Below are 14407 nucleotides of genomic sequence, written 5' to 3'. Positions count from 1 at the left end.
CTTGAAATTTTTACTTCTCGTAACCAGTAAATTATTTCGCAAATGTTGCGATAAACTAAAATTAAATACCTTCAGTGACGACTGAGACGATTTAAAAGGAATCTGCGAGGAACGTTTGACTATTGACGGCAGAGGGTAGAGTAGGGTAAAGTTGAAATTAATTTTTTTTTGGCGGAGATCCTGACTTCATCGGACGTTTATAGTTTTGCGGACGTGTGATAATCTAGTTTGCTTACGAAAAGAATTCGATAACACCACTCAGATTCTATTCAAAATATTGTGATAACTTTTTCTTTCAAGGTGTTCCAGACATAAAAATCCAAAAGCGTAAGGTCGAGGCTTCTTGTTGGCCATCTTACCGGACAGTACCTTCCAATCCATTGCACCCCAAAATATTGATTTATTTAGTCCCGTACATTCCGGCTATTATGAGCTGGGCAGCCATTCATTTGAAACCAGACATTTTCTCCAATATGTCTGTCAAGATGCTTTGGATCAATCGGATCGGGAAATATTACTCGTCCGAAAAGTTCACCTCTCATGACTGCCAACCACACGTTGACCCTCAACCCATGTATGGAAAAGAGAAAACCCCCATGCGACCATGGTTTCTCATTTTCAACATGAGTTGAGGGCAACGTAAGATGGCCACAAAGAGGCTCCGACCTTACGCCTTTGGATTTTTATGTCTGGAACACCTTGAAAGAAAAAGTTTATTAAATTAGCGTTCAGACTCGAGAGGTCCTGATCGAAAGAATAACATTGTGTTATGCTGAAATGCGTCAGAAAATTCGCAGGGTTGCAGATTCACTACAAAAACGATGTATAAAATGTATTGAACAAGGCGGTGGACATTTCGAGCAATTATTACGAGTATAAGTACTAGTAGTAATTTGTTTTCTTTACATGTTTTCATAAAATCTATATCATCAAAATTTAGTTTATGCATTTGGGTTATTTGATTTTGCAGATAAATTCATGATTTCCATGTGAATAATTTTAATATTCAATCATTCAATCAAATTAAGGTGTGTCGAGTTTCTCGTTGTTATCTTGTTAGCCATTATATTCATATGTTAACACTTTCTCCTTAACCGTATATTTCACAACTGGAACCGTCTCCCTGAATGCGTAGTGCGATCGACCTCGGTAAACGGTTTCAAAAACAGTTATGACAGGTAGAAGTCCTCTCTGTGAGGAACTGTGGTGTTATATCAAATTTTTTTTTCTTTTTTGTACATGATATTTCAGTTTTGTATTTTTCGCTTTCATTTTCGTTTATCCACACAGTTTATGTATGCATGTATGTAATATATAACCTTCGAGTTTATAGGCTTGTCCTCTACTGGAAACAATTATGTAATGAATAAATATAATGGAAGAAGACTAGCAGCAAGAATAAAAGCTTGTATGTCATTCGGAAGCAATCTAAATGGGGTATTTTTTGTTGAAAAGAAAACATATCCATAATTAATAATTTTTCATTGATAAAACCATTGGAAAAATAGGCTTAATTTTGTTCACTTCAGAATCGTGATATTCATCCCATCCCCTTACCAAGCCCGCAATAAAAATTTTTTTCGTACACACGAATTCTCATCATGTAGCAGATTTATTGCTGTTTCCAGATATGTGGTCAAATTTAATTAGGCAACGAGATAACTGTAGTGTGATTGATACTATTAGAAAAACTGGGAATATTTCGTGAAATCAAAAAATGTTATATTAAAGAATGACCGATAACATTTTGATTATGTGTTATATGACATTTTTCGTTCCAAATCACTTGTATTATCTCATCATGAAGTTTGGCCCTTTTAAAAGTGGACACGCTATATAAACCAATAATCAATTAGATTTCAACCTTTACAGTCGAATTTAAATTTTCAACAGTATTCAATTGCAAAGCGCAGTATACAAGAGTTTCCTCTCCACATGCAGTATGTAGAATGTTTAGAACTTGGAGATAATATTCAACCTTGAATTTTTCAAATTGTATGGCCAATCACAAACCTTCTTTGTATATGAGAATCTGCAGTGATGATGATGATGCTCAGTTCACTGAAGATCATGCGTTTAATACTCCAGAGTTCGAATAGTATCATCGTGTGAAACCATAAGAAATACTACTGGGATATTCGAAATAATACGAAGGTCTACGAGACAGAGAGTTGATGCATATATATTAGCGAGAGGTAGTCATTTTGAACATTTATTATAGTTTTGCGTTATTGTATCTGAAATGAAATGAAAAGTACTGTTGTCAATTATGCTCATTAATCGAAAGAAATTTCAATTTGTTAAATTAAAATATTAGGGATATAATTTTCTTCCGGAAATTAGTAATTTAACCTTCAGAAAGATTCATAGAACATCTTTATCTCCCGTCATAGACATATAATATCTCAGAATATTCATTCTATGGAACACTTTTACGACGAAATGGAATGAACAGTAATCAGAACTGATTGCAAGTTTATATTTCTTCCGAGAAAGTATCGAATGTATCGAAACTTTGCAGGCGATTTTTTCTCCCGAATCGAATAGGAATCCATAAGAGAATTTTGTTTTTTGAATATCTATCCCACGAAAACAATTTTTGAAGGAAAATCATAAAGGGTTGTTATGTTCAACCCTCAATAATGAAAATATGAGATCTAAAAAATTGTGTGAGTAATAATATTTACTTAGTGCTACATATTATGTATAGTTTTATGACTCAGTGTTCTTTAGAACCCGTAAAAAAATCAACTACTATAAACTCGTCATCGCCTTCCAAAGGCTATATCTTGGATGGGAGGTCAATTTCGAAAAAAATTCATAGGAACTATCCCTGCTTATTTTCATCGAGGAATCATCTCCCTTAGTCCTTTGCATTTGTATAATATTAACTTTCCACAAAATATTTCTCCTGGCATGCCACAGGGCATAAAAATCGGAGAAACACATTTTCAAAGTAAGGAATGGCCTGGACAATGCCTATCCAATTAAATGAATTGGTCCAGGAGGCCCAACTGGGAACCATGACCTTATAGATTACCAGATCTGAACCTTCTATACAATTCTTTGTGGGTAAAATTGAAGGAGGTTTATGAGGAGGATATCCAGACGACGAGAAACCAATTGAATGCATTCAATTGAATGATGAATTTTTGTGATCTAAAGAAACAATGGCAAAATGGATCGAAAGGCTTTATCTCATAGGAGAATTCAACGTGACAGATGTGTACAAACAAACGGTTCTCATTTCGCAAAACTTTCAAAATAATATTGACGGAATTTGATCATCAGTAATCAATTTTTTCATTTTTGTTTGTGTTATTTCATTTCAGTGTTTCGCATTAATGAATGATTGTACCTATCGAGGAAAGCTTTTACGATTATTCTGTTCGTTTTAAAGCTTGTTATGGAATATTTCACATCTCATATTATACCTATTCATTGACGCGATATTTATAGGAATTAATTAGATTTTGCTTCTTTTTTTATTTCAATTTGGAAAATACATCAGAGGAGGAATTCTGGGCTTGGCATGGACTTCTTGGAAAGTGAAACAATTATTTTCAATTCGACATACAGGATGATATGATAAAACTGAACACATTGAATTAGGTGTGATGAGACTAGCTCTGGAATATTAAAACAATTCATATTTCGCTCTCTAGATCTCAATTTTTTTCAACAGTGTTCTAATAAATTTTGTTGATGTTTGTCTCATTTTTATGATAGTTGGAGTACTTGCACAAATTTCAGGAACCCCCTTGTAGATTTCAGAAGGAAGCTAAAAATTAATTTTTCTTATTTTATTACAATCATTTTATGTATACAGGCCTCTCAAGGTTATGTTATTAATGGATCAAAATTTGAGAAGAATCTGTTAAAAATGAATTTGCTTCATGAGAATATTGAGAAAATACTTCTTTTCCAACAAACTCACACATATATGAATTTCTACCGTAACACCTACTTTTTCGCGTCATTTTATACATCGAAATTGTCGGCTCCAGTCCCGTCAAACTGGCAACAGCGCCGGGATCGTGAACGTTGGCCATATTTACCGCTGGAGTATATGTGGGATTGTAAAGTTGGTGCAATGTCTCGGGTTTGGAAAATATTATCGATTATGCTACTCTTTCAAATGAAGGAATTCTTTTCCCCTCTAAGTGTGCCTAAGGAGTTATAATTCTCATTAACGTTATTTCATCATATATACTCGAAGAAAACATTCGGATCATGTGGGTCTCAGGTCGCCTTAGAAACGTATCGGGGCTGGAAACGTCTATTGGACAAATATATATATATATATATATATATATATATATATATATATATATATATATATAACTCCTATATATATATATTCATATATATATATATATATATATATATATATATATATATATATATACAAGGTGGTCCACGGGAACCTGACGTTTTTCAATTGGGTAGTACTCGGCAGGTAGGTGGAGTGGGGCCATCAGAAGAGTCTCATTTGAACCGTTGGAATGTGCCATTTAGTGTACATCATGACTGCGTGGGGTGTGAGGCATCGCATGTTCGCGTTTGAAGCTTTTATCAAAAATGGTGAATCAGTGGTGGCTACGCAGAGACTGTTTCGGCATGAATTTAATATTGGCCGTCATGGAGCTGTCCCAAGTCGTAACACGATTCTGAAGTGGGTCAACGATCTTCGAACAACTGGAAATGTGATGAAAAAGAAGCCACCAGGACCTACTCGCACGGCACGGACCCCCGAAAGTGTGGAGAGGGTGAGGCACGCGTTGCGAACAAGTCCATGCCGCTCAGTGCGAAAACAAGCGCAAGCATTAAGACTAAGTCGTTCCACAGTTCGCCGTATTGTCAAACATGACCTCAGATTCCACCCATACAAATTGGCAATTGTCCAGCAGCTGAAACCAACTGACTTTCCACAACGCAATGATTTCTGTTTGTCTATGCTCTCAATGCTTGAAGTGAACGAAGATGCTGTACTGTTTATGAGTGATGAAGCTCATTTCCATTTGAACGGTTTCGTCAATAGGCAAAATTGTCGTTATTATGCCAGTGAAAACCCTCAGCAACTTCATGAACGGCCCTTACACAGTCCGAAAGTGACGGTCTGGTGTGCAGTATCGTCCAAATGTGTGATTGGTCCATATTTTTTTGAGGAAAACGGCAACACAGTGACTGTGACTGCAGCCCGTTATGTTGAGATGATAAACACCTTCCTGAGACCTGAGTTACGCAATCTACGACTTCCTGCTGAAAGCATCTGGTTCCAGCAAGATGGGGCAACCCCTCACACAGCTAGAGTATCGATGGATGTGTTGCGCCAAATGTTCCCAGAGCACTTGATCTCACGGTTTGGGGACATGCCTTGGCCTCCGCGGTCACCTGACCTGACAACCTGCGACTTTTTTCTGTGGGGTTTCCTCAAATCTCGTGTCTACGAAAACAAACCGAGAACGTTAGGCGAGCTGAAGGAAGCGATTCGAGCACAAGTCCACGCGATTGACACATCCTTATTGGAGCGCGTTCACCAAGGGTTTTTGAACAGACTTGCAACATGTTTCGAGCAAGATGGTCACCACTTGACAGATGTTATTTTTAAGGTTTGATTTCTTAAATGGCATAGTACTGGCTGTAAGTACATGAAAAAATAAATGTTATATGCTGAAAAACAAATGTGTACTACTCATTTAAAAACCGTCAGGTTCCCGTGGACCACCCTGTATATATATCAACAACGCCCCCTATAGAAAGCCCAAACATCGAGGAAGCTGCACGAGAATGGCACGGTAAAGCCCTTCATGGAAGATATCCCACTGCTCTGAAATGGAATAAAATTAACAAGGAAAAGTCTATCTCATACCTGAAAGCAGGTTATCTTTTCCCGGAGACGGAAGGAAGACTGGCAGCCATCCAGGACCAGGTGATACCTACGAGAGCCTACCTGAAAAACATAGCACGAAAGAACTTACCAACAGATCTATGTCGCAGATGCTCACAATCCGTGGAAACAATCCAACACATTACTTCATCCTGTTCGACCCTCGCTCCCAGAGAATACACGGATCGCCACAATGCCATGGCAAAAGTTTACCACCAGGCACTTGCTATAAAACATGGGTTATTGAAACAACATAAAAAAGTTTATGAATACTCACCACAAACACTACTAGAGAATGCAAACCTGAAGCTATACGTGGATCATCCACTGATTACTGATAGGCCAATTTCACACAACCGACCAGACATAGTTATCTTTGACAAAAAAGAAAAAACAGCGATAATAATTGACATCACGGTTCCAGCGGATGACAACGCTGAGAAAGCCTATATTGAAAAAATAGTGAAATATCATGACTTGGCGTTTGAACTGAAACAAATTCACCAACTTACCTCCACTCTGATCCTTCCATTGGTCATCACGACCAATGGTCTTGTTGAGATGCATCTGATCCAACACACCAAGCGGCTTGGACTTGACGAAAGTCTTATCGATGTAGCCCAGAAGGAAGTCATTCTGTGGACTACAAGAATAGTCAGAAGATTTCTAACCAGCAGCTGAGAAATGCTTTGGTCTTCGTGATCCGGCATAATCATGCGCCTACCCAAAATGGTGGAAAAAAAAAAAAAAAAAAAAAAAAAAAAAAATAAAAAAATATATATATATATATATATATATATATATATGCAGGGGGGCATTGTGCCTTCGGGAGCTGACGATCCCGCATACCCGAGTCTCCCGGATCTTCAGGTTAGCTGCCTGAGATCTGAAGAATTTAACGCTCCTGTAACTAGAAGCAGAAACCAGGGCGGTAGGGGACAGCGGGCTGGTCCTCTTCGGAGCCGTCTGGAGGAAGAGCCCGATGGGGTCAGCTGTGGTGCGAACGGCGCAGCCCCCCGAGATGGCACCGTAAGCCAGGAACTCGTTTCAAGGACTGCTGTTGGAGACCCCATTCTGGACGAGAGAAGATCTCGTCCCATGGAAACTCCAAATAGACGAGGTGTGAGAACGCGCTGGACTGAGGAAGATAACATTCTGATCATGCGCGTTCACTTCATTGCTAGAGACATGCAAGAACATATCGAGAACTACTGACTGACATATGGAATGACATCAATCCACAAAGGCAATCTTATGCGAACCTACTAGCCAATAGAGTGAGGTATCTCATGGACAGAGAGAAGTTTTCATCGGTCGAACTTGATGAAATCAAACGGAGCTTTATCCCAAGAAGTGATACGATCCATACAGACCACCAGGAGAATGAAACAGCGACAGAAGGCAGAGTTCACATCCGACTCAGCATCCAACCATCAAGATTAGAGCGGGTATACTACGGAAACCTTCTGAAATACTCAGGACTCTCTCCATATAATAGACCTAAAATTCCAAGACTGAAGCACTCTATTGAAATGGTGAATTGCGTTGAGAGGGTGAATACTATGATGGAGAGATACGTTGAGGCAGCTAACACACTGAGGGAAATGGTCGATTGTGTTTACGCTGGAGCCGTCACAGTATGTGAAGAACTTAGAGTAAGAATAGGCGAAGTACGTCCCATGCATGGTACTGGAACAACACCACCGTGGCAAGTGAGGCTGGAAAGAAAAATAAAATTCGTTAGAAAAAGGATTGGCATCTTGAATACTTACCTCAATACAGAGACTCATACCAAAAAACTAATGAAGGGTATAAGGCAAATTGCGTCTGAATCTCGCATAAGAACGCATGGCCCGAAACAGCAGTTCAACAGTCAACTGGAATTAGTATGTGACAAACTGAAACAAAAGATCAAAGTTTTAGGAAATCGAATGAAACGATATAACGAAAGAGTCAAAAGATTTAAGAACAATCAGCTCTATTACAAAAATCCCAAAGAGTTTTTCCGCACACTTGAAGCCAAAGAAACCACGGAAGGAAGTTATCCAGCTGAAAAGGATATGTATGAGACATGGAGGAGGATCTGGGAACGGGATGAGTCACATGATGATGAAGCGTTCTGGATAAGAAACGCTGAAGGAGAAACTCTGAAATACGACATGGAAAATTTGAACATCACAGGGGATGACATAACATTGGTCCTGAAGAAAACTAGCAACTGGACAGCACCTGGATCTGATAAACTCCACAATTATTGGTGGAAAAACTTTACATCAACACACCAAAAACTGGCCACTTTATTCCAAGAAGCCCTTTCAGACCCTACCATCATACCAGAGTTTCTTACTTTGGGAGTCACACATATGATACCCAAAGGAAATGTCAGTCCGGACCCAAAAGCATTCAGGCCAATTACGTGTCTTCCAACCGTGTATAAGATACTCACAGGAATTATAACCAAACATCTATGGAAGCACGTCAGTAGGCACAAAATACTAGCCAGAGAACAGAATGGGTGTAGAAAAAATGCCCAGGGCTGCAAAGAACTGCTAACCATCGACCATCTGGTTACGAAGCAGGCAAGAAAGAGACAAAAAAAACATCTCGATCGCATGGATCGATTATAAGAAGGCTTTCGATACGGTTCCGCATTCCTGGCTTCTGAAAATCTTAGAAATCTATGGAGTATCTGCAAATATCATCGCACTGCTGAAACATTTAATGACATCTTGGAGAACCAGTTTAATCTTTGACAACAAAAGAACACCCGAAATAAGAATATCAACGGGAATTTTTCAGGGTGATAAGCTGAGTACACTATGGTTTTGTTTGGCAATGAATCCATTAAGCAGGCTGCTCAACGATAACAGATACGGGTATATCATAGATACTAGGTCGAACACAAGAATAACCCATCAACTCTATGTGGACGACCTGAAACTCTACGCTACGAATGAGGAGCAGTTGAGATGCCTAATGAGAATTGTTACGTCTTTTACGCAAACCATCAAAATGGAAATGGGTCTGGACAAATGTGCCGTGATACACGTGAAAAGAGGAAAGTTGACTAGAAGAGGTGAAATGTTTGTTCGCGACGAACTGGCCATAAAAGAGCTAGGCCCTGACGAAACTTATAAATACTTGGGTATACAACAAGCACTCGAAATAAGATCATCTGAGCAGAAAGAAACTTTCAAAAGCAACTTATTTGGCCGAGTTAGGAAAGTTCTCGCTAGTAAACTGAACTCGAAAGCCATGTTCACGGCCATAAACACATGGGCGGTACCCAGCATTGCCTACTCCTTTGGGATAATTAAGTGGTCTAAAACCGACCTCAAAGCTATAGACACCCAAATCCGTGTACTGCTCTCCAAATATGGCATCCATCATCCTCATGCATCGGTCAATAGGCTATACCTACCTAGACATCAAGGTGGAAGGGGACTTCAAAATATTGAAATGATCCATAATAAGACGGTGGTGGAGCTAAGAGAATATTTTCATTCCAAAAACTCACCATTTCTCCAGACAATTTGTCAAGAGGATCTCAACATCACGGCCCTCAACCTAGGCTGCAGAAACCACCCACCAGAAACAATAACGCGTGATGGGATGATAGCGGAGTGGCACAGCAAAGCACTTCATGGTAGATACCCGGAGGCTCTGAAAGAAAATAGAGTTAACAAAGAACTATCACTCACTTACCTGAAGTCTGGATATCTTTTCCCAGAAACTGAGGGACGACTAGCTGCAATTCAAGACCAGGTTGTGCCGACAAGAGCTTATATAAAACACATTGCAAAGAAGAACATCCCAACTGACAAATGCCGTAAATGCTCCCAAGCTCTCGAGACGATACAACATGTAACATCCTCCTGCTCCATCCTGGCACCTAGAGAATATACTCACCGGCATAACGCGATGGCAAAAGTATTCCATCAAGCAATTGCCAATAAAACCGGACTCTTAACCACCGTCAAAAAGATCCACGAATACGTCCCAAAGCCTTTACTGGAAAATTCCAGTGTCAAAATATACTGGGACGAACGCATCCTAACGGACAGAATGATACCACACAACAGGCCTGATATCGTAGTAATCGACAAAACCAACCGCAAGGCAACGATCATCGACATAACTGTGCCGGCGGATGATAACATTGCTAGAGCCTACTCTGAGAAGTTGCTGAAGTACCATGACCTGGCCTTCGAAATGAAGGAAATCTACCACCTGAGATCGATTTCAATTCTGCCTTTGATTATCTCCTCAAATGGACTGGTAGAGACACACCTAGTAGAAAACGTAAAACATCTCGAACTGGACCAGCAACTCATCAGTCAAGCACAGAAGGAGGTCATACTATGGACCACACGAATTGTTCGCATGTTCATGACCACTACCTAGCTTCCTGAAACAACCTTGGTCCTACAGACCCGGTTGTTTCCAGAAAATAACCCGGAATGGTGGGAAAAAAAAAAAAAAAAAAAATATATATATATATATATATATATATATTTACACGGCAATTAGCACCTGGGCGATACCATCCCTGTCATATTCTTTCGGAATTGTGAAGTGGACAAAAACAGACCTCAAAGCACTGGACATTCAAGTACGAGGGCTCCTCACCAGGCATGTAATGCACCATCCTCATGCCTCAGTAAATAGACTATACATACCGAGGAATAAAGGGGGCAGAGGTATGCAAAACATCGAAACCATACACCACAATACAGTCAAGGATATGAGAGAATATTTTAAATCAAAACACTTACCTTTCTATAAAGCTCTCTCCAGGGAAGATCAAGGTATTACGGCGCTGAACCTGGCTTCTGAACATCATCTGGCTGAACCTTCAACCATCGAGGAACTATGCGAAGAATGGCATGGCAAGGCACTCCACGGAAGATATCCAACGGTCCTAAAAAATAGAAATATAGATGCAGAAAGATCCCTCTCATACCTCAAAGCTGGATACCTCTTTCCAGAAACGGAGGGTAGACTGGCAGCGATCCAGGATCAGGTGGTTCCTACGAGAGCGTACCAGAAAAACATAACGGGAAGAAATATTCCCAGCGACAGATGCCGTAAATGCTCTCAGGCACCAGAAACAATTCAGCATGTCACATCATCTTGCCCAGTGCTCGCTCCCAGGGAATACACTGATCGACACAATGCCATGGCAAAAGTAATCCATCAAGCCATCGCCCTGAAATATGGATTATTAAAAACAGAAAGAAGAATACACGAATACTTACCTAAACAAGTTCAGGAGAATGATGCTGTGAGGGTGTATTGGGACCATCCACTGATAACGGACAGGCCAATAGCGCACAACCGGCCGGATATTGTCGTCCTTGAAAAGATGGAAAACCGAGTTACTATAATTGACATCACCGTACCGGCCGACGACAACGTTGAAAAAGCATACGCTGAAAAGATATTTAAATATCACGATCTGGCATTTGAATTAAAAGAACTCTACAGACTTACCCACATAATCATACTTCCTCTAGTCATTACCACGAATGGGCTGGTTGAGATGCACCTGGCTGGGAACACAGCCAAACTTGGACTGCACGAAGATCTAATAGAGAAGGCGCAAAAGGAAGTGATCTTGTGGACCACGAGAATTGTGAGAAGTTTCCTCACTAGCAATTGAGTGTTGCCTTGTTCTGTGAGGAACCGGCAAGCTCTATGCCTCACCCTGCAAAGGTGATTAAGAAAAAAAAAATAAATAAAAAAATATATATATATATTCATTCATTCATTCATCATTGCTGTATCCCGTTACCGGGAATAAATCTACAAAAAGAAGAAGAAAAAAAAAATTCGAACAGACTTATTATATTATTATTATTATAAGTAATTTCTTAGTGCTAGTTGCGACTGTGTGCCCTCCTGTGACTAAAGAGACCCAACCGTGACCTGCAGATCCTTCCACACTCAGGGCATGGATAGTCACCAACCAGATCTGGCCGCCGCTGTATCCTTCTCGATTCTCCATTATAACTGTGTACCAAAGACCTCCACTGTGACCTGTCTAACGCTAGTTGTTCCCAGTTATGATTGGCATTAACTGATTTTAGGGATTGATGTAGTGTATCCTTAAACCGCTTATACTGGCCTCCTGGTTTCCGGGCTCCCTCAGTGAGTTCGCCGTATAGAGCTATCTTGGGGAGTCTTGTGTCTTGCATCCTCAGAATGTGGCCGCTCCATCTGAGTCGGGCCCTCGTTACTTGAGTCTCAACTGTTGTACAACTCGCGCGCTGCAAGACTTCTGCATTCGAAACTTTGTGGAACCATCTGATGTGCATTATCTGTCTTAGATGACGTTGCTGCGTCTGTTCAAGCTGTTTAATATGTCGCCTGTAGGGAGTCCAGCTTTCGCTTCCGTAAAGAAGCGTTGGGAGGACCACTGCTCTGTAAACAGCTGTCTTGGTCTTCAGATTGAGGTCGTGATTTTGAAATACTCTGTCCTTCAGCTTCCAGAATGCCCGTGATGCCGAATTGATACGGTTGTGTATTTCCGTGTCAAGGTTAGCCCTAGTATTTATGAAGCTTCCCAAGTATTTGAACTGCTCGACCTGTTCTAGAGTTTCATTGTCCAGGCTGATATCTGTTTGAAGGCTTTCTGGCGGACTCACCAGGATTTTGGTCTTGTCAATATTGAGTCTAAGGCCTAAAGCTTCGTATATATGTTTATAGGTGTCCATCATTATCTGTAGATCCTCTGAGCTGCTAGCGATGAGTGAACAGTCGTCTGCATATTGAAGTTCCGTGATAAACTTGGTACGGGTTTTTGCTCTGAGGCGCTTCAGGTTAAACAGGCCTCCATCAAATCTGAATCTTATCCCAACACCTCTTACGGGCATGCTCATGTCAGCAATTATCGATACAGCTATGGCGAAAATATTGAACAGTAAAGGCGCTAATACGCAGCCTTGTTTTATTCCAGAGTTGGTTGAGAAATGGTCGGTTGTAGAGCCATTATGCTGTATTCTAGCGGTGTTGTTGGTATGAAGGCTTTTACACACTGCTAGGAATTTTTCGGGTACTCCTAGACGTGCCATGATTTTCCATAGCGCTTTTCGATTTACCGAGTCGAATGCCTTGCTTAAATCGATGAAGGCTGTATAAATCCTTGATTGTTGTTCACGGGCCTTTTCTTGTAGCTGTCGCAGTGTAAAAATTAGGTCCACCGTACCTCGATTTGGTCGAAAGCCGCACTGGGATTCAGGTAAAAGCCTCTCTAAGAGTGGAACCAGACGATTAGCCATAATCTTCGAGAGAATTTTACCGGCCACGCTAAGCAACGATATGCCTCTGTAATTGTTGCAATTCGACGTATCGCCTTTGTTCTTATAGAGGTTGATAACTAAAGCGTCTCTGAAGTCTTGTGGCACATCTCCCTGTTCCCAAATTTTGCGGAATAGTATTAGGAGACTATTGACAATGGGCTCATCCAAGGCTTTGAATATCTCCGCCGGAATGCCGTCTAGACCAGGTGACTTATCATTTTTCATATTTTTAATCGCACTTATGATTTCCGACATTGAGATTTCGTCATCAAGCGATGTCATCGGACTATACGCGGGGAGCAGGTCTAAAATGGATAAATCCGAGTCGTTATTTTGATTCAAGACCTGTGAGTAGTGCTCCTTCCATCTTTCGAGAATTTTTCTATCATCAGTTAGAATAGCTCCATGAGCATCTCTTATAGGAAAGCTAGCTTTTCTGCTTGGACCGTAAACAGTTTTGATAGCTTCGAAAAAACGCCTGTAGTCATGGTTATCGGCGTAAGCTTGTATTTCCCTAGCTTTTTCTTTCCACCAGCTGTCCTTGATTTTTCTTATTTCTTGACGGACCTCGCGTTTTATGTTTATGAAACTTATTTGGGCTGCAACATCGCCAGGCTTGTTAATTGCGGTTTTCATCGCTTTGTGTTTTGCGTCCAAAAGGGGTGCGATATGAGTTTCGCTGTCGGCAAACCAGTCTGGGGATTTTCGGGAGCGTTCTGTGCCCAGTATTTCTTTCGCTGTATTTGTAAGGGATGACTTGAAACGGAGCCAATGAGTCTCAATGTCGTCGTTATAATCCGGTGGTGTTAGGCTATCTTTGACGGCAGCTGTGAATCTGTCCTTTGTAGAAGGGTTTTGTAGTTTGGATATTTGAAGGCGCTCTCTTAGATACTTCGGCTTGCGTTGGTATTTTGGGCGCATTGAGATTTTCATTCTCGAGATTACCAGCCTATGATCAGTCCAGCACTCCAGATCTGCTCTGGGTTTAGTGACCAACACCTCTTTCAGATCTTTCCTTCTCACGATCATATAGTCGAGGGTATGCCAATGCCCTGAGCGCGGGTGGCGCCAGGTCCCCCTTGAATTGGGTCTCGTAATAAAATAGGTGTTCGTTATGCACAGATTGTGTTCTGCACAAAGAGCCAGCAGACGTTCTCCATTCGAATTAATGCTGTCTGTGCCGTGTTTCCCTATTATTCCCGGCCATAGTTCTGAG

At 40.7% G+C, this 14407-nt stretch overlaps 1 protein-coding gene and 1 long non-coding RNA gene across 4 annotated transcripts in view; one reads left to right on the top strand and one right to left on the bottom strand.

Annotated features, from left to right (window-relative positions):
* LOC123318393 (dynein axonemal heavy chain 8-like) overlaps window positions 1-14407 on the top strand; it is a 1393903-nt gene that overhangs the window by 1259527 nt on the left and 119969 nt on the right. The gene's annotated exons all lie outside the window — the stretch shown is intronic.
* On the bottom strand, window positions 10546-11268 carry LOC123318561. Its single transcript, XR_006538326.1, has 3 exons — window positions 11149-11268; window positions 10869-11099; window positions 10546-10811 (listed from the first exon to the last, which is right to left on the bottom strand). It is a non-coding gene; the product is annotated as an uncharacterized LOC123318561 (long non-coding RNA).

This window comes from Coccinella septempunctata, chromosome 1 (genome assembly GCF_907165205.1).
Source record: "Coccinella septempunctata chromosome 1, icCocSept1.1, whole genome shotgun sequence".
Lineage (NCBI taxonomy): Eukaryota > Metazoa > Arthropoda > Insecta > Coleoptera > Coccinellidae > Coccinella > Coccinella septempunctata.
The sequence above is the reverse complement of the archived record's forward strand: the minus strand, read 5'-3'. Positions and strand labels throughout refer to the sequence as shown.